At 40.5% G+C, this 21,759-nt stretch overlaps 1 pseudogene; it reads right to left on the bottom strand.

Moving 5' to 3' along the window:
• Positions 1-10,508: 10,508 nt before the first annotated feature.
• Positions 10,509-11,130, bottom strand: LOC116812276 (chromobox protein homolog 1-like; annotated as a pseudogene).
• Positions 11,131-21,759: the final 10,629 nt, after the last annotated feature.

Genomic DNA, 21,759 nt, shown 5'->3' with positions numbered 1-21,759 from the left:
ACTCAATGTTTAGCTCCCACTTATAAGTGAGAACATGCAGTATTCGGTTTTTTGTTCCTGCATTAATTCCCTTGGGATAATGGCCTCCAGCTCCACCCATGTTGCTGTAAAGAACATGATTTTGTTCCTTTTTATGGCTACACAGTCTTCCATGTTGCATATGTACCACATTTACTTCATTCAGTTCACTGTTGATGGGCATCTAGGTTGATTCCTTGCCTTTGCTATTGGCTTACACCATTTTGTATCCTCAATGCTTAGCATACTGCCTGGCATATAGTACGCACCTAATCAAAACTTCTTTTTCTTTGCAATAAAAAAGATTAAAAGGACACACACTGAAATTTAACAGTGGTTTTATCTATGGTTAGTTGGATTACGGGTGGTTTTCTACTTTGCGGGGGTAGGCCTCATTTGTATTTTTCAAAATATTTTTCCCTACAATTACCATGTTTTATTTGAGTAACAAAATGATTCTGTAAGAATAAATAAATATATGCTCAGTGGGCAGATGAATAGATGGATGGATTGACAGATAGGATAGATGTAGTCAACAAATTTAAGCAATTTCCATTCCTCTATATTCTCAGTATCTGGGACTGAGACTGAATTTACTGCAGGGCGAGAAAAGCAATGTCCACTCCCCATGAGCCTGCTCCCTGCTTCCTACCACAATGGCTTTGAAGATCTCTGTCACCTGGCCCCATCCACTCTGTTCAAACTCACATTCTCTGAAACCCCATTCTGATCAGGAAAAATCCTAGACTCCACTTCCACCATGGTCTGTGTTAGGACTTAGAAAACTTTTTATATAAAAGGGCTAGATAGTAAATATCTTAGTCTTTGGGGGCCATACAGTCTGTGTCACAATTACCCAACTCTACTGCCGTGGCATGAAAACAGCCATAGGCAATACATAGATGAATGAGCATGTCTGTGTCCCAATAAAACTTTATTTACAAAATCACAGCAGGCTGGATCTGGTTTGCAGGCTGCAGTTTGCCAGCCCTTGCTCCATGACTTTACCAATGTTGTTCTCCTTCTTGGAAGGCCCTTTCTCCTGCTTGCCTATTTAAATTCTATCCATCTTCCGCCTTTCAACTATAATATGACTACTTACTATCTACTTCCTTAGCCTGCTGCTATTGCACTGTAATTATATGTATTCTAGTAGGTACTAAATATCAGACAGTTTGCTGTGAAGTTTTCTAATTTTGGGGAGACTTTTGAAGGGTGTGTTCTGGAATTATGCTTGGAAAAGACTGGAATGGGAGGACGTGAATATTTTATCAATATTTATAATAACAATGTACAAGGCATTAGTCTTATAATGATGTAGTCAGCATAGTGCTTCCCACTTTAGAAGAAAAACATCTAACAAAAAAAAATGTTAAGTAGGTTGCTAAACAACAACCTAATGGCAGAATAAGAAAGAAAAGCCAGATATTATGACTTATGAAGTGTCCTCACTCTATTTCTAAAATCTAAATGAAAAATAATAATAGCAACTTCTGTTGGGGACTTTAAGACCCAAATGCTTAGGAGTTTTTAATGTCCTTGGACAAGCTGGGGTGGTAAATCAAACCTTACCACTAGAGATATTGAAGTTTCCCCTCTAAATTAGCCACCATACAGCAGTTTGTGCAGAACTCTGGTTTCAACTTTCATTTCTCTTTTTTTTTTTTCTGATCTCATGAACACTGTGCCTGCACTCTTGGCTCTGTGAGATGGGCTAAAGTTTATGCTTAGAATCACGTGACAGCCCCAGCTAGCTCTCAGCAAATGTGACTGAGTAGTCCATAAATGGTCCTTATTTGGTGGCAAAATGCTTGGGTCCCTCTCCCTAAAAAGGAAATAATACAGAAAATGTGCATTACAGTCCCATGCCACAGAAAACACAATTTCTTGGCTTTTAGAACCACTTGCTGACAGAGCAGACCCTTAGAGAGCAGAGATGCAAAGCCTGTTGACTCACACTTGGGGCTTTTCTGAACATTTCACAGCCCCATACTTTTCACCAGCAGCAGCTCTATTTGTGAGCACACACCATCTGGCCCCAGAGCCGCTGGAACTAAATAAAAGGAATACATTTGAATAAAGCCTTGACCTGGGGTTTTAAAACACGCTTCCTATGGCTCCCCTTGGAATTTTAGACTTAATGACTTCCCCCTTCCTTCCCCTCAGTTCATTCCAATCATACCACATCTTTTTAAACAGAGCTAGTGCATCCATTCATTGATTCAGCCACTCATTCATTCATTCATGCATTCAATAAGTGAGCAAAGTATATATTGAGCACTTCACAAATGCCAATACTTCAATACAGATAGAGTAGTGTAAAAGTTAGACGTGGTCCCTATCCCCCCAGAAGTCACAGCTAAGCAGACAAGACAGACATTAAACATGTATAACTGATTATGAGGAAGATTATGTTTGGGACAGTACTGTGTGCTATGGGTAAGATAAACATGTAATTTACCACCCAAACCTAGATGCTTTTGAGAGTAAAAGGAGGTGCTATAGATAACTATTCCAGAACAACAGGTTAAACCAGAATTGTCCTGGACCAGGCAGGACATATGGTTCCTCTAGCTTTGGCCATTCAGCAAGGGGCCTAACTCAGTTATAGGCCTGTTTCCTCTCCTCTCTCTGTTATCCTGTTCCTACCTTCCCCTATCTCCCCCTGTTTTTGCTCCTTTATAGGATAGCAGATTTCAGTGGCATGAGTGATTGAGCCCATTGATGTCAGTGATTTAAATCCAGTGCTTGGCAGTGTTTCCAAGCATTGGTATGTCATCATTTCCTGCTACCCCAGGTTACCTTGAGAGGGACCTTCACCACATTGAGGCTCTAAATCTTGACTTCTGTCTTTGAATCCAGCTCCCTTCCCATATATCAAGAATGTGGCTGGACTTCTGCCCAGGACTGGCCTGTGATTTTATACTCTGTAGCAATATGAGGAGCAGGGTGGTTTTGGTGTTCTGGGAGCTGTTTCTTTGGGGATAATGGGCTTACAAAAACCCAAAGCTCATTCTGGTGTGGCAGTCACCTAGAAGGCATTCCAAAGGTATAAATACCTCACTGAGGCATTCCAAAGGTATAAATACCTCACTGACAACCTATCATTTTGTTCCACCTATAAGTCTGAGCTGTGGAAGATTTCTCTTTTCATTTTCAATGGTGGACCTGAAAAACTGTCTCAGTGATGGAATCCTTGGGCATCTGGAAGATGCTTGTGAGGCTTTGTCCCATAGCCCCTGTAGGCCCACCTCTGAGTTTACCTGAAGCCATAGTAGATAATTCCTGGAAGGTTGGCAGCTTCTCACCTCAAACGCCTGCTAACCCTCTGCCTGAGGCTTCCAGCAGTCCCTCCTGGAGCTTACTCACCCCGCACAGGATAACCCTCAACCAATGAAGAACAGGAGTTAATGGATATGGTATTCGGGATTGAAAGTGACCTCAATTATCCTTGCCTCATGGTATTCATGCCCTTGTGCAGTCCTCCTCACAAAAAAATAGGGCTGACCTTTGCAACCAGTATAATATAGCAGGAAATAATGGTGTGCAACTTTAAAGGCTGGATTACAAAAAGCATTGCTGCTCTCACCTTGTTGTCTTTTGGATCACTTGCTCTGGGGGAAGCCAGCTGCCATATTGTGAGGACACTCAAGTAACCTTACAGAAAGGGCAATGTGGTAAAGAGCTGGGGCCTCCTGCAGCAGCTAGCAACTGAGTTGTCAGCCAGGTGAGTGCACCATCTCAGAAACAGATCCCCCAACCCCAGTCAAGCCTTCAGTTGACTGCAGCCTCAGCCAACAGCTTGGCTGCAATCTTAAAGGGAGACCCCCAAGCCAGAACCATCCAACTAATCCAACCTCAAATTCCTGACCCTTAAAACAGTGAGAGAGTATAAATGTTAATTGTTGCTTTAAACTCCTACATTTAGGGTAATTTGTTACACAGCATTAGCAAACTAGCATGGCAGATAAACACCCTAGCTTCTGCAGAAGCACACTCCACGTGGTTTCTCAGGCAATCTTCAGTGGAATTGAGCCCCAGTTGTCCACAGTGGTAATCTTCTCACTGTATGCTTTTTATTTGTTTCGTATTTTCTCCCCTCTGTGTCTCATTCTCCCCACTTCCTCACTTTTGTTTCCTGTGATTACCTCCCAAATAAACTACCTACCCTCAAGTCCTTGCCTTGGCATCTTCTTTGAGGGAACTCAAACTAAGATAAGTTATCTTGCTCATACTCATGAATCAACCTTTCAAAGGAAGAGCAACTTTTATAAACATGTTTATGTTTTTAGCAAATTTTTATCCTAAGTATTGTCTTTATTTTTTAAAAAAAACCTCCCATATTGTATGATTCCATTTATATAAAATGTCCAGAACAGGCAAATCTATAGAGACAGAAGATAGATTAGTGGTTTCCTTGGACTGAGAGTGGGAATGGGGACTGACAGCAAATGGCACAAGAGATCTCTGGGTGTGATGGTGATATGGTTTGAGTCTGTGTCCCCACCCAAATCTCATGTTGAATTGAAATCCCCAATGTTGGAGGTGGGGTCTTATGGGAGGTGATTGAATCATGGGGTGGTCTCTCATGGTTTAACACCATCCCCCTAGTGCTGTTCTCATGATAGAGTTCTCATGAGATCTGGTTGTTTAAAAGTGTGTGGCATCTATCCTCTCTCTCTCGGTCCTGCTCCTGCCATGTAAGATGCCTCTCCCACTTTGCCTTCTGCCATGAGTAAAAGCTCCCTGAGGCCTCTCCAGAAGCAGATGCTGCCATGCTTCCTGTACAGCCTGCAGAACCATGCATGAAGTAAACCTCTTTTCTTTATAAATTACCCAGTCTCAGATATTTCTTTATAGCACTGTGAGAATGGAGTAATACAGATAGAAATCTCCTAAAACTGGATTGTATTAATGGTTGCACAACTCTGTATATTTACTAAAGGCTATTGAATTACACACTTTAAACAGGTAACTTTTATACTTTTTTTTCCTTTATTATACCTCAGTGAAGCTATTTTAAAGAAATAAAAATGATTTTCATGGCTGAAACATGTATAGAAATGGGGTGGGAAAAAGTGGGACAGAGAAAAGTGAAAGAAAGAAGTCCTATTGCTAGCCACTTTCATTTCATAAAAACTAGATTTACTACAGTATCTTCCAAAATAAAATCAACATATTTTATAGAGGTCAAGTAATAATTAGGCCAACCTTGCCCACTCAAATATGGAAAACTAACAGTAAAGACAGGATCTCATGTGGGCTTTGTCTAACCAAAGGAGTCCCCCACTCCACATACCCAGAAATGCCAAATATGTGGTTTAAGAACCAATAGCCACATCTGATATATAAGAACACTCTTTGGGAACTTGCCTAAAAAAGCCACCAGCAACAGCCAACCCTTGTGGGGTATGAGGTGCAGTGGGAGAGGCTGTAAGATTCTGGTATCTGAACCCCATGACGAGAAGGAAGAAAGCACCAATAGTAGTCCTTCCTTTCCCTAGGACTGGAAGAACCTAGGAGCACACACATATCCTTCCTTCATCCCTCTTGCTGGGGCTGCCAGGGAGAAGCAATATCTCCAGGGAAATGAGGAATATAGGGCATTCTATTATAGGTACCGCCTTCCTTCAGATTGGCCAGGCCAGGCTCCAAGTTCAGGAGCATGGGACAGGAAAGGAATGAGAGAGGAAAAAGGAGACTTACTCCTTTACTATATGTTTATTTTCCAAGCTTGAAGGTCCTACAGAGCATCCAAGTAAAGGTCTTAACTGACTGTACTGATTTCAGGACATGTTGGGAACATTTGTTATGGATACGGGGCAAAGTGTAAGAGACAAGAGACACATGTATAGAAACACACACGTAGACATGCAAACATATATGCACTGGCTGCTTAGTTGTATCAGTTAGTTTTTGTTACATCACAAGCCACCCCAAAACTTATTGTCTTAAGACAGTCCCCGTTTACTTAGAACAATTCTGAGGTTTGTCCGAGTAGTTCTTTTGGTCTAGGTTGAGATATCTCATTTGCCTGGAGTCAGCTAATGACAAGTCAGCTTGTCCCTCAGGACAAGCCAAATATAGGATGCCATTCCAAGGGACCTGTTGGTAGTGTGGACTTGGCTCACAGGCCATGGAGGGCTTGGAATAAAGAAAAACTGAAGAGTCAAAGTCATGAAAGAAGAGAGAGAAAGAGGAGAGGAAGTGCTCAGTTAATAAAATTGGCATTGATGTCACCGTGGAGGAACACCCAAGCACATACCACTCAACACCTCAGGAGGAATTTGTAGGATGGAGACATTAGCTGCATCTTTTTGAAGGTGATTTAACTGCATATGGGATGAAGGTTAACTAATCATATTGGAGGGAAGAATACTCTGCATTCAATTACATACTGTCATAGTCAGTCAACACTATTGGGGTCTGTGAGGGAAGACGGAATAAAAAAGATTATTGGATAATGAAGGTGAGTAGAAAAGGACACATATGGCTAGGGAAGATTTTCCAGGAAAGGAGAGGGACTTGAGACTTCAGTTTCAACTCCCCACTGTGAGACAAACGTGGGGGAAGGGACAGAGCCCTTTAGCTCGCTTCCCTCCTGCTTTACCCTGCTCCTGAAGCACATGCAGCTCTAGCCTAACTTGGTATCAAGCAAGGATTCAAGAACTGTAAATAATCCCCTTGCCCAAAGCCCATCAGAACATGGTGTGAGTGCACACACACAAGACAGATGCAGGATAGGCCAGAGTAGAACAAAGTCTCAATGAAGCCTGAAGAATATTGCTATTCCCTCAGGACATGAATAAAATGGCCCCCCAAGCAGTCCCTTGGGGGATTTAAAGGCTTTCTCTTTGGGGTAAATACTGCCAGTTGTCCCTTAAAATCCACTCTCCCCTTCTTGCTGGGCACACAGCTTGACTACACTTCTGTGTCCCTTGAGATTAGCTTCATCATATGGTTGAATTCTGGCCAATGGAATGTGAGAAGAAATAATGTATGCCACTTCCAGAATTAGAATTTAAGATGGTAGGCATGTCTCCATGCTGTCTTTCTTCTTCTCACCAACTGGAACCCACAGCAATCTAGCTTCAACTATACAGATAACAACAATACCTTAGAGCCACAATATAGAAGGACCTCAGGTTTCTGATTGACTGTGGAGGAGATTTGTTTCACCAATCTGGATCATGCACCTCTGAATTGTTACCTGAAAGACAAATCAACTTCCTGGTTCTGTAGGCTATGATGTTGTTAGGTGTCTTTGTTACAGCACGTTAGCTTTTATCCTAATACTTTCATTCGTTCAACCTAAATATCGTAGGGTCCCTTTGGAAAATTCTCCTCTGGCCTTAAGGTCATTAGAAATACATATCCAAGCCTGAAAAGACTGTAGAATGATGGCTGTATTTCTGCAGTTTTCTCAGTAAGGGGGAAAAGAGTTGTTGACATTGATCATGACTCAGCAAAACTGCTTCAAAACATATTTTTTCCCCAAAGTTTACTCCTTGTGGCAACCATCTTCTCTCTGTGTGTTTTTCGTTCTCTTGCTTTTATGCTAGCACCCCCAACGTACACACACATGCACACACACAAACACACACCCCGTCATCATCTATTTGCTGTCCTTCTAGAGCCTCCTCTTCCTTCTAGTCTGGCCTCTCTTGGCTTCCCCTATTTGTATCCTTTATCAGCCATCCAGGTCACAAAAACAAAACAGCATCCTTAGCACCTGCCCTTATCAGAAGGCAGGAAAATCAGTGAAAAAATAACTATGTTAATGTTTTGTAGTCAGGAGAAAAACAAATAACTTAATACTTTTCCCTCTCCTACATAGGGAAACAAATTCTAACTGAGCATCTATTATGAACTCACAAGACAGGTGTAGAACCATCTGGAAAGAGTCTTGAAGAGCAGCCAATGGGGAAGATTAAAGGTCAGAAAATTACTTGCCTCAAAATTATTAATGGAAGAACCAAGACTAGACCCTGGTCTCCTAATCACTCATGCTTAACTTCTAGCCCTATGCTATTTCCTGACCCTCCCCTATTTCCTGCTCTGAAGCTTGCAGGGGAATGCATGAGGCCCCTCCACAGAATGCTTGCTGGAATCTTAGTACTCTAGACCCAGAAGGAAGGCAGGCAAGGCAGAGGGCTGGGGAAACTGAGTCAGTCACAAAGGCAACCAGAGCAAAGGCTTCACACCTACCCTATGATCCAGCAATTTCACTCTTAGATATATACTCAAGAGAAATGAAAATATATGCCCATAAGAAGACTTGTAAATAAATACTCATAGTAGCTTTATTCAGAATAGATAAAAACAAGAAGCAACGCAAATATCCAACATGAGAATTTATAAATAAATTATACTATAGTCATACAATGAAACACTATCCAGCAATAAAAAGGAATGAACTACTGATATATACAACAACATGGATAATCTCAAAAACACTGTATTGAGTAAAGAAGCAAGACATAAAAGAGTACATACTATATGATTTCACTTTTATGAAATTCTGGAACAGCCAATTATAATATATAATGATAGAAATCACAGTAGTGATTACCTCTGGTGAAGAATGAGGAATGACTGCAAAGGGGTACAAGGGAACAATCTGGGGGTGATTGAAATGCTCTATATCTTGATTTGTGAGGGGCTTATACAGGCATATACGTTTACTAAAGCTCATTGAACAGTACATTGAAGATCTATGTATTTCACTATATGTAAATTTTACATCAAACAAGCACACACCTAAAAATAGTATTGGAAGAAAAAAGACTATTAAAAGAAAAATGAACATATTAAACTTGTAACTTTTGTTTCTTGCTGTATAAGATAGAGAAGATCTCTCCCCAGTCTCATTCCTCTCTCTTGTCTCCCAGTTTCTTCCTATCCTTGACCTTCATTCTATCTCTGATAACCATATCAAAAGCTCTGCCCTCCCCACTTCAAAATCATCATGCCAAATTTTTTGCATTCAAATGTCCAGCTTCAGCCAGTGACACAGCCTAAATGAGCCTTATGTTTCCAGATCAGGCTAAAGATGAATGAGACAAGAGCAGGGAGGTGATGATGGAAGTGCTTTTTAAAAACATAAATCTATAGTTTTATTAAGACAAAAATTGACAATGTGGTATGAAGTTTACATGTAAACAAAGTTTTCACAGAAACCTAACACACGCCTAAAACAATTTTACGATGTAGCTCTAGATGATATCAAGAACTGATGGAGCTCCTGACTTAACACAGAGCATTTGGGGTATCACTTAATTCTTAGGATTTCCTTTTAGAATGTTTTTTGTTTTGTTTTGTTTTGTTTTAAAGTGAACCACTGCCCCAGTATGAAAGTTTAATCTTCTCCTGATACAAAGGCTTTTGAAATCATTCACCTCCAAAATTGATTCAATGAAACTTGTGCTGTCAGTGATTGAAATCTGCCACCAATGGTTTCAGAGTTCAAAGCTCAAAAAACAGAAAGGCTCCAAGAGTTCTCCATCCTGAGCATAGGCCCTTGCCTTTCCCTACTCTTCCATCTCCTCTATTACCCTCTTCTCCTTCCCCAACACCTCAGCCTGTGGCTTGGATGGCGAAGCTGATATTTATAACTTCATAATTGGAAAATAAAGGGTTTTCTTCTCTAATTTCAGGAATTAGCACCTCTAAGACAGAATGATCTACCTGTGTATAGGCTCCAATAAAAGGTTTTCCCTCCTCAGTCAATTTCCATCTGCAAAATGGCAGCTTTGGTAACTTATGATCTGGCTTAGTTCTTTGTGGGGAATAGCATTAAATTCAAGCAGGGAATACCTTGGCTTACAGGTTTCAGACATTCAGGTTTTTTAATTAAAAAAAAATTTTTGTGGGTACATAGTGGGTGTATATACTTTTGGGATACACAAGACACTGAGGTATGAACATGCTTATTAACAGCTTTTAAACATTCTCTCACAGTCCTTATTTATGGTACCAATGACATTTTTAATGTAAAATATTCTGGACACAGAAACAAATCATTGCCCTTTCCATTGTTTCACTATTTTCCCAATCTGGTCCCAAATGGTAATCAAAATGAGGCTACCCATCTCCATTTCTCCCCACTCCATCTCTCCCTCCCCCAAAGCATACACCAGTAATAGCCAAAAACTACCTAATGCTACACTCTAAAAATGCAGAGTTGACATTATTGGGAAGAAGGCTGAGGGTTGTGGAGATGCTCTTTGAGGATCTACAGTATCTTTTTGCTCTCTCACACACCCAATTCTGCAAGTTTTGTCCTTCATAGGAAGCCCTTTGCTTTTCTCAGCAAAGTGCAACAAAGGTTGCCTTGAAACACTTATCCCTCTTCCCCTCCACTGGAACCATGTGCAAGCTACACAGCTTGGAACAGTTTTGAAGCACTTGGCCTGCTGCAGGACACAGAGACTATACTGGCTCTTCAAAGGACATCTTCTCAAGCCACCTCTGTGATGTCAACACAAGTCTTAACTCCTTCTCTCTCCACTTGAAACTCCCAGCCAGATTTGACAGGGGCTGGTGCTGAGGAGAAGTAATTCTTGCCATCTTTTTTTGTCATTGCCCTCCTGAGGTAGGAATGCCCACATCAGCCTTTCCTCATAGAAGGATATGACAACCTGTGGGCACTTGACATTGGCTTCCTTGACAGGGACCAGGTCAGCCTCATCAGAGTTTTCCCATTTCATCAGGAACGTGAGCTCTCTGCTGGAGTCTGTAGCTCCAATAATCTGCTCAGCTCCAAAGCCCAGCAAAGCCTCGTGGCTTTTCTGACTCTTCTTTCTTCTCTGGTTTGCTCTCCTCTCCCTTATACTCAGAATGAGAATGAGCTTTGCACTTGCCTCTTTCTGATCTGTCTGTCTCAGGTGCTATTTTCTGTGACTGTAGAAACTCAGCAATGAGGTCGTGCAATCCAGGTTCTCGTCTGGCTCCCAAGAGTCATCCTCATCTAAGAAACTCTTCCACTTTAGGAGGTGCTCCACTTTGCTTTTACCAGTTACAGTCGACAATGTTCTCCACCACGTAATTTTCTTCCTCCTCTTCTAGCACCTCCTCTATTTCCTTTTTGTTTTGTTTTGTTTTTTCCCCCATAGTTTCTGACAGCTTTCTAGTGTAAAGGGTGACACTGCTCAGAGCAGCATTCAAGAGCCTGAGAGGAGCATGTCCTATTGGACTCACTGGGGGAGTGGCACCCAGGAAGGCAGCAAGCAGGGTGGCGGCAGTGGGGCCCCTCACTGAAGCAGCATACCAAAGGCCCTGGCCAGCAGTCCTCCCGTCTGCTGAACCTGGAAGCTCTTTACCAATTCCTGGAGCACAATCCCACTGGGGAACTCCAGGAGATGGTTTGGAAAATATTGTTCATTTTGCAAGTTATTGGGTTATATATACATGAACTCCCATTCATCATTGGTTGAAGCCTGCTCATAGTAAATGTCAATTCTCCAGAACTTCTGGCCCACTGTGTGCACAGGCAAGGTGGGCTCTGGTGCCCAGAGAAAGCCCTTTGGCAAAAAACATGCAGAAATTGGCAGTCGGAAGTCAGATAAACATGGACAGAAATGGCCTGACCAATTAAGGGTGGGGCATTAACACTGTCAGCTACAAGACCCAACCACATAAGATCATATATTATTCTCTGATTCAGTCTGGTTTCTTAATCAAGCCCCCCGTACTGGTTAGCTTTTGTTGTGTAACGAACCACCCCAAACCACAGTGGCTTAAATCAATAAATATTTTATTTAGCTCACAATTCTGTGAGTTGACCAGGTGATTTAAAAATCTGGGCTGACTCTGCTGATCTCTGCTCAGCTCTCTCACATGTCTATACTCAGCTGGTGGATCAGCTGGAAGCCAGATGATACAGGACAGCCTCACTCACATGTCTGGTGATTGGCAGGCTATTAGCTGGGGCACCTTAATTCTCTTCCCTGTAGCCTCAATCTCCAGCAGGCTATACTAGGCTTGTCATACAGTAGCTTCAGGGTCCCAAGCACAGTGAGAGAGCAAACTCCAATATGCAAGGGCTTTTCAAACCTCTACTTGTGTTCTCTATTCAAGAGGTGAAGTCTTTCTCTTCCCCTTCAATCTGGGGTGGCCTTTTGATATGCTTTGGCCACTAGGATCACAACAAATACAATGCAGGCAGAGACTTGAAAAGTGTTTACATTTAAGGACTTACACTCTTGTTCTTGGAACTCTAAGATGTTATGTGAACAAGCCTGGGTTAGCCTTCTGGAGAATAAGCAATATATGGCCCTGTTATCCCCATCACCCCAAGTGACAGCCAGCCAACCACTAGACATGTGACTGAGGTCATCTGAGACCTCACCAACTCACCAGCCAAGTTCAGATCCATGAGTGAGCCCACTTGGGCCCAGCAGAATCATGAGTTAAATAAGCGCTGATTGTTTTAAGCCACTAAATGTTGAGGTGTTTGTTACATGGCAAAAACTAACTGATACACGGGATAAAGTGGTGAAGTTATATTAGGTGACTGAGTAAAGCCTCACTAAAAAGAGAACGTTTAAGCTGAGACTTTAAAAATGCCAGGGAGATATTGATGCTAAGAGGGGGTAGGGCATTCAAAGCACAGAGAACAGCAAGTACAAAGGTCATGAGATAGGAAAGGGCTTGGTGTTTTGAGAGAATTGAGAGAAGATAAGAAGAAAGGCTTCTAGGACTGAGGACTAGAGAGAGGGAGAGAGAGAAAACTGAGGGGTACAGGGGAAATTTATTCATATGCTTATCAGGGGAATGGGGTCATGATAGTATGTTCTTTCTTAGAGTCTGTCATTAATAGAGTCTTATTCAATAATACATTCTGAATATATCTGAAGCATTTTAATTATTATTAATAGAGAAGATGCTAAGAGAAATTATTCACATTCTTTATGCAATCTTTTCATGCTCTTCATTCTCCCCTTTCTCTTCTCCCCAGACTCAGCTGCAGTAGGAGAAAGCTGGGGCAGAGGAAAATGTAACAATCCTTAAAATGAAGACAAAATGAAAACCCATAAACTAAAGAGTTCACAAAAGCAAGACTGGGCTGTGCATTGGCCATTCAGCAAACTGGCCATTTTGCGTACTGGATCCTGGAACATTGGCTTCAAGCTCTGCCCTCTCTGAGCCTTAATGTCCTCAGAAGATAAACTGGATGAAGCCTAAATCCATTCTAGCTCTGGTGAACAAAGGTTTTGTGGGAACCTCAAGATTCATGGGTATAGAGGTGTGTGTGTGGTGGGGGCAGGAGTGTGCATATGAGTAAACAAATTAATTAATCTCAGGTGCCTGAAAAGCATTAAAATAGAAAGAGAACAAGAGGACTCGGAGGTTGAGGATGGAGAGGAAAGGAGGAGAAAAGGAGACTTTCACCGGGTTTTCTTGAATTGAACTAGATTTTAGTTCAGCGATGACCTAGTCCTCTAATCTCAAAGTCTAATGCTTGGGCACAAATGTGTCATAACCAGAGGGTGGACCTGGAAACGGGGCAGAGATGAGACCCTTTTTTCGACAATCCATTAAATTCACCAGGCAATCCCTGAATAAGCTTTGGTTAATTTTGTTCTCTTAAATGAAAGAAGAAAACTATACCGTGTCTGGCATGAAAGCAGACTTCCAGAAAAAACAGGGGCAACATAGAAAGAAAATTGAAAAACATATTTTGCCTGAGAATAAATGGTAACAAAAAATATGGTTCTTTAACTGGCTTAGTGTCATGGAAAAGGCACAAATCAGGACATCAGGGATCTAGGTTTGCTTCTATTAACTCACTTCATAATAGGAAGAAAATCATGCCAACTTTCTTTGCTGCAGTTCTTCTCATGAAGATGTGACTGTATCAGAGATAGAAAACATACTTAGCATACATGCCACCTCCATCCTTGTCCAGACCAGTGAGAGAGATCAATAATCACTCATAGCAATCTTTTCTGTTAACATCCGGATGTGTCCTCAGAATCCATCTCAACACAGTGCTTCCAGTAATCACTACCAAATTAATAGAGTTGGTCTCAAAATTAAACCTATCTACTCTTCAGGACTAGACCCCCAGTTCCCAACCTATGGGCTGCAGACTGCCGAGAGGCAATGAGGTTACTGCAATATGTTTTTCAAGATATGCTCTCTAAGCCTTGTCTATCATATCAACAAAGTTCTATCTTATCTGTGTCCTCATTCCCAAAAGATGCTGGGAATATCTGGCCTAGGGGATTTTAAACTCCTCCTCTGCTCTAGTATTTTCTCCTCCTGAGCTAAATTTCCCTTTCTTCTACCCACTTGCCTTCTACCTCCTTCCTTCTACTCAAGATCTTCTAACACTAACACAGGTTCTTTGATCAGAAAGGAATTTCCTCATCCTCTGTGAAAAGGGAAAGAACCAAGCAACATATGATATCAAATGAGTCACAATAATCATCATTGCTTTGCCCTTCAGATGAGCTGTGACCAACTTGAGGGTCATCTGCCAAAACTGGCACTGGGCATCACCCTCATATTTCAGGTCAGAATGCCAGGTTCTTTCTTCACATGTCATTTCTCAGACCTTCTTAAATATTTAATTTCATCTTAGCTTCAAGTTTTGTTTCTCCTTCAGAGTTTTAGGCAATCCAAGTTTAGTTTGCATCCTAAGACATAAGGAAGTAGGGAATGTGAGCTTTGGTACCATCACTTATTAATCAAATGGCCTTCAGTAGTTTTCTTTATCTTTTTGAGCTTCAGTTTCTTCATATGTAAAATAAATAGTTGTGGTAATTAAATAAGATTATATATATATATATATATAAAAATTGCCTAGTTCAGAGCCTAACATATAGTAGATATTCAATAAATTATAACAATAATAATGACAATAGATTAATCTATTGGGAACTTACTGTGATGTCACATACTCTGTTAAACAAGTTATAGACCACCTGTTTAATTAAACATATTTCCTCTTTTTGATAGGTTGCAAAAATGGCCACAATTCTTTGCAGCTTATATATCTCTACTCCTTGATTCTGGACAACAATGTGAGAGAAGCTACCTTGTGTGATTTACAAGCTTAGGCCTCAACACGCTTTGCAGACTTTTGCTCTTGCTCTTGGGAGCCTACCTACCTGCCATATAAACAAGACTGGCCTAGCTTACTGGAGAGTGAGAGACAAATGGAATACAGACATGCTTTTCCAGATAAGGCCATCCTAGACTAACCAGTCCCCAGCCAACATGGCAGCTGACCACATTTGCCATGAGTAAGCCTTGCTGAGATCAGGTGAGTCTGACTGGAATCAGCATAACTGCCTAGCTAATCCCAGCCCAAATTGCTGCCACACAGAATTGCGAGCTACATAAAGGGCTGTTGTTCGAAACCACTAAGTTTTGTGATTGCTTGTAATGAAACAAAAAGTGATACATGTTTCTTCTTGAGCACACAACTAAACTACATTTCTCATATTCCCTTGCTTCTGGATTCGCCATGTGACTAGTTCTTCCCAATGAAATGTTGAGTGGAAATGGCCATGTGTCACTTTCATGCCAAAGTGGCTTAGGAGCTGGTGTGCCTTCTCACTTTCTCTCCTTCTGTCTGTTGACTGAATGCAGAGGTTCTAGCTGAGGACTCTACAATATAGACAGAACCTGGGTCCCCGAATCACCATGTGGAGAGGAGCCACTCACCAGACCACAACGTCCATTTGGACTTTATGTGATCTAGTAATAAACTTCAATTGTAGTAAACCAAGAGGTTTGAGGGTGTCTATGGTATGGTAGCTGACATTACCTTAACTAGCACACATGGATTACATAATCAAGTTATCTCCATTTACTGATGAAGAAACTGAAGTAAAGAGAAATTAAGCTAGTAAGAGTTGGACTATAAACCCAGTCTGTGTGATTCACAGCAACTCCACATCCTACCTTCTCAAAGTAATTGTTATAGCCATTATTATTAAAATTCCTTGAGGCTTTAATTTATTTGAGTGATGAGTGATGATATGACAATGCAACCCCTTGTCATATCTTGCCTTTCCCTCATTCCTCAAACTCCAAAGACATTGAGGTTGGTGTGGAGGGAGGAATTCATATTGGAGTCTCTGTCTCTTCAAGGTACAGCTGCTCAGTCAAAAAGAATGGCCTGAAGACCTTGCACCTACATTCTTTACAGTCAAAAAGAATGGCCTGAAGACCTTGCACCTACAGAACTAACTAATGGGAGGGCTTTCTCCAGAGCTCTGGGTCCACCATACACTGTGATTACATGCATTTTAGTTTTCTCCTTTGGTTCCCATGCCTCTCACTTCATTTCCACCGTAGCCTTTCCCAGTATTACAAGGATCAATGAGAAAGACATGTTTGCTTCCTGTGCTTTCATTCAACAGCACCTATGTGCCATGCACTATCCTGGGCACTGGGGCTACAATGACCAAAATAGATAGGATCTCTGCCCTCACTGAGCTTATAATTGAGAAAAAAGCAAAATGAGTAGATAGGACATTGATACAGGTTTGCATCTACGTAGATATAAATGAATATCCAGAACAGATGACTGATGGTGTATTTGTTGATTATTTTGCCAACATCTAGGACAGTGGTTCTTCACCTTAGTTTGTATGAGAATCATCCAGAGGCTTCTTAAAATATGCACTATGAGGCCTCATCCTCAGATTTTCACCTGGAAGATCAGGAGTAGGAGTTCAGGAATCTGCATTTTTAACCAATTCGCTGAGAGATTCTAATGCAGATGATCCTTTGAGAAACTCTAGCCTGTGCTAAGGTGCGGCATTTCCACAGAACTTTGCAGATGTGGTACCAGAACTCATGGGCAGATCTAGGCCAGGCCTCTTCAGCCAAAGCCTGGGGCACTGAGCAGTAACATGATAGTGCACAGAACTGCTAGCAAGTCAGCACCACAGAATGCCCAGAACAGAGAACAAAGAATCCAATGAAATCCACGGAGTCTGCATGAAAAGGTGGAGGGAAAGGGTAACTGTCATCACTGAAGTGACAAATAATGTGCTGAATGTAACTACTTTGCTTGAATTAAGGTAGCAAAATGTTTTCAGGAAAGCAGATTTTGGGGGCACACCAAAATAGCATAACAGACTGAAACACTTTAGAAGAAACTCAATTTTTTTCTTACCTTAAATCAAATATTCATTGAAAAGAAGAATTCCTACCCAAAACAAGCAGTCCTAAATTGTTTCAAAAAGAACTACCAGTTACAGCTGTATCGCTGGCCAAAGCCCAGTTTGGGGAGTAGATCGCTGTCTTTTAATAAGAGATTTAGGCCCTAAGGACAGAACAAGGACAAGTGGTTAGAAATTACTAGGAGGCAGAGTTCAGCTTGCTGTGAGGAAGAACTTTCAAATAATGTAAAAATGTAACAGGCTTTCTTTGAGGTAGCAAACTGTCTGTTACTTGAAGAATTTAAGCCAAGCTTAGATGCACTTATAAGTATTTACCAAGCTTTCTTTGTATCTAGTGATAAAAAAAGAACACAAGATAAAGACCCAGTCCTTGGCCTCAGTGAACTCATATTCTAGTGGGGGAGATAGGCAAGTAAACCCACAATTATAAGATAGCACAATGAGACCATGACTATATTATATCTAGCTACTGCAAGAGTCCAAGAGAGGAGGTTCTGGCTCAAGTGAAAAGGTCAGAGAAGGCTTCCTAGTAGAAGTGACATGAGATCAGAATGCTAAGCCACTCAGAAGAAGAAGGAATGAGGTTCTGGGCAGATGCAACAGCACATGTGAGGGTCTGGAGGCATGAAACAGCATTGTGGAGGAGGAGAAAAGGTGAGAAATTCAGTGGGATATAGGAGGAAGGAGGCAGGACTAAACGCTAGAGAGACAGGCATGGATCAGATCATGAGGAACTTCTTGAACTAAAATGAAGGGTTTTAGTTTCATCTACGAAAACGATGAGATGCCATTGAAAACTGACCTCAATGATTTCTGAAGCCCCTTTCTATCAAAAATTCTTTGAGCCTAGTAAACTATTTGCTTCTTCCAAGATTACGTTTCTAAATTGGTAATATGTATATAAAACCAATGCAATTTTAGAGAGTGGTTGAATAAATAAATGGAGCATGTACATGAGGGAGTACTACGCAAATGTAAAAATAAAAGAATAAGAAAGCTGACGAGTGAGTTCCAAGACATAATGGTGAGTGAAACAAAAAACATGGGAAAGTACAAAAGAGTAATCACAATCAAGCATTTGTAGGGTCTTGGTATGTAAATGAGATGCTATTATAAATCAGTAGAGAAAGAACACATTGTTAATAAATAGTATGGAGGGAAGTGGGGGATAAGGAGTTACTGTTTAATGGTTACAGAGTTTCTGTTTGGGATTATGGAAAAGTCTTAGAAACAGATAGCGGTGATAGTTGCACAACATTGTGAATGTACTTAATGCCACTGAATTGTGTACTTAAAAATAGCTGAGACAGTAAATGTTGTGTTATACCTATTTACCACAATAAGCATTTTTTTAATCTTAAAAATACTTGAAGAACAAAGGGCAAAAAAATCGATGGAATAATTGAAAAAAGACATGAACAGACAACTCACAAAAAAGTTCTAAAAATGGCCCTTAAACATACGAAAAATGTTCAAACTCACATAATTACAGAAATACAAAACAAAGCAACACTGAGATGCCATTTCCTACCTGTCAGATTGGTAAACTTTAAAAGTGTAAGAACAAACTGTGTTGGCAAGGCCGTGGGCAACAGGCACTCTCATACTTTATTAGTGGGCATGCAAACTCGTACAATCCTTCTGAAGGGACATTTAACAATATGTACAGAATTGCATATGCAAGTTACCTTTTGATACAGCAATATTTCTTCTGATGTATTTTTGTCAAACAAAACAAAAGCACATATGCAACAAGGTTATTTATTGTGGCATCATTTGTAATCATAGAATATTGGAAACAACCAAATGCTGATACATAGGAGAGTGGTTGAATAAATAAATGGAGCATTTACATGAGGGAATACTACACAAATGTAAAAAAAAAAGAATAAGAAAGCTGATGAGTGAGTTCCAAGACATAATGGTGAGTGAAACAAAAAACATGGGAAAGTACAAAAGAGTAGCATGCTACCCTTCATGCAAAAAAGAAGAGGACATAAGAAAATATACATGTATCTGCCCAGTTGTGCAAAAGAAATACAGAAAGGATAAACCAGAAACTGAAGAGACTGGGTAACTACAGGAGGTGCATGGGAAGAGAGTTGAAAAAATTGAGGGAATGGGGAATATGTAACAGACATTAAAGTGACACTTGTATTTGTATACATTTTTGGTTAGTTCTGGCTTTTAGAACTATGTTAATGCTTTGTATACCCTAAGAAATTAAAACTGGTATGTAAGGAGAGTTCAAAATGGAATACAATCAGTAACACATGAGTCTAACTGTATTGCAGGTGAACAATATAACCACACTGAAAAGAAAAAAACTAACCTAAGTAGCTTTGTTTAGCAAGATTGGTTGTATACTGTATGTTAAAGAGAGCAAACAGTGTATGTTGTTCTCCAGCTACAAAATTGTTTTCCACAGGGATTTAGATTAGCAATTCTGAAACTGCTCTATGTGTATAGTAGGGCTTAGCAAATACCTAAATTTATCATGAATAATGAGAACCAAGTTTCTCACTGTTAGGAAATGGAACTACAAATAAAGAGAAAGGCTAAAAGGAACCCTGTAGTGCTGTGTTGAAGGAAGTATCAGTATGAACTCATAGTTTAAACATATGTACATATGGAGAGGTATAGAAATAGATATAGGTGTATATTATACGTGCATGAACATATCTGCATATATTCCCTAACTCTGTTAACTGAGAGCATGAGGAAGTAATGACACCGTAGTAGCAATGAGCACGCCTAGTGCGCACATCTTGATTTCTAAATACAATTCTCCACAAAAGAAACCAGGTCTACTTAGAGAAATAATTATCTCAGGGCTGGGGCAGGAAAAATACAAGATAAGCCTGAAACATCTTATGGTACCAGAAAGTAAGGAAGTGCTCAAAAAATGATGAGGGCATGTCAAAAGGACATGGAACTAACTTGAAGGAGCTCCCAATGGCAAAATCTAAAACAATTTGAACAAGAAAATAATAATAGTAACAGTTTGTAACCCACAGGAAAAAAATCTAAACTGATATAAATAAATAAATACATACATAAATGGAGACTTAAGGAGCAGCTCTTTCTTAAAGTAGAATTATATTAATACATATAGAAGAAATGATGTAAATTGAAAGACATCACCATTTGGCAAAGACCACAGTAATAGTTGTTACCGGCAAGAGTTATTAATGTATGCTGTTGGACGGAATGCCACCCCGTTCCTATGTCAAAGCCCTAATCTCAAATGTGACTATATCTGGAGATAGGGCCACTAAAGAAGTAATTAAGGTTAAATGAGGTCATATGAATGGGCTCTAATCTGATGTGACTGCTGTCCTCATAAGAAGAGGAAGACACACCAGAATGCACACTCAGAGAAAAGGCCATATGAGGATACAGTGAGAAGGTGATCATCTGCAAGCCAAGAGAAGAGGCCTTGAGAGAAACCAATCCTGCTGACACCTTGATCTAGGACTCCCAACCTACAGAACTGTGAGAAAATAAACTTCTGTTCTTTAAGCCCATCAATGGTATTTTGTTATGGTGGCCCTAGCTAACCAATACAGATGCTAAAATTAGTGGGCAAAAGTATGATTAGAAACAAGATGTTTACATAGTGACAAAGCCTCTCCTCACAAGATACTTTTTAATTACAAAGCTTAAAATAATAACTTTAAAATAGTAGAGAAACCTTGCAGACACCACCTCAACCAACGATCAAGGTTAACATCACAAGTAATAAGACATATTGACATCATGCACCACTGATAGGATGGCTTAAGACAGACACAACATCATTTCTGTGAGATTCCTGCTAAAACTGCATAATCTCAATATAATCACAAGAAAACATTAAACAAGCCCAAATGGAAGGGCATTCTACAAAATAACTGACCAATATTCTTCAAAAGTTCAAAGGTAGTAGAAGACAAGGAAAAACTGAGGAACTATCACAAATTAAAGAGACTAAGGAGACATGACAACTAAATGCAATATGGAATTCTGAATTGGACCCCGAACCAGAAGAAGACATTAGTGACAAAACTGACAAAATCCATATAAGGCCTACAGATCAATTAATGGTATTTTATCAATTTTAATTTCCTGATTTCAATATTGTACTATGATTATGAAAGATGTTAACAGTAGTGGAACCTGGGTTGAAAGCATATGGGAAATTCATACTATTCTTGCAATGTATCTGTAAGTCTAAAATGATTTCAGTATAAACATTTTTTCTTTTTTCCCGAGATGGAGTCTTACTGTGTCACCCAGGCTGGAGTGCAGTGGCGTGATCTCGGCTCACTGCAACCTCCGCCTCCTGGGTTCAAGCAATTCTCCTGCCTCAGCCTCCCAAGTAGCTGGGATTACAGGCATGAGCCACCACGCCCAGCAATATTTTTTTTGTATTTTTAGTAGAGAAGGGGTTTCACCATGTTGGCCAGGCTGGTCTCAAACTCCTGAACTCGTGAACCCACCCACCTCAGCCTCCCAAAGTGCTGGGATTACAGGCGTGAGCCACTGCACCTGGCCCAATATAAAATTTTTTAAGAAAACAATATTGAGTAAAATATCCACATGCAGGGCTGGGTCT

Source organism: Hylobates moloch, unplaced genomic scaffold (assembly GCF_009828535.3).
Source record: "Hylobates moloch isolate HMO894 unplaced genomic scaffold, HMol_V3 SCAFFOLD_7, whole genome shotgun sequence".
NCBI classification, from domain to species: domain Eukaryota; kingdom Metazoa; phylum Chordata; class Mammalia; order Primates; family Hylobatidae; genus Hylobates; species Hylobates moloch.
Note: the sequence above shows the minus strand (reverse complement) of the source record. Positions and strands in the feature narration are given on the sequence as shown.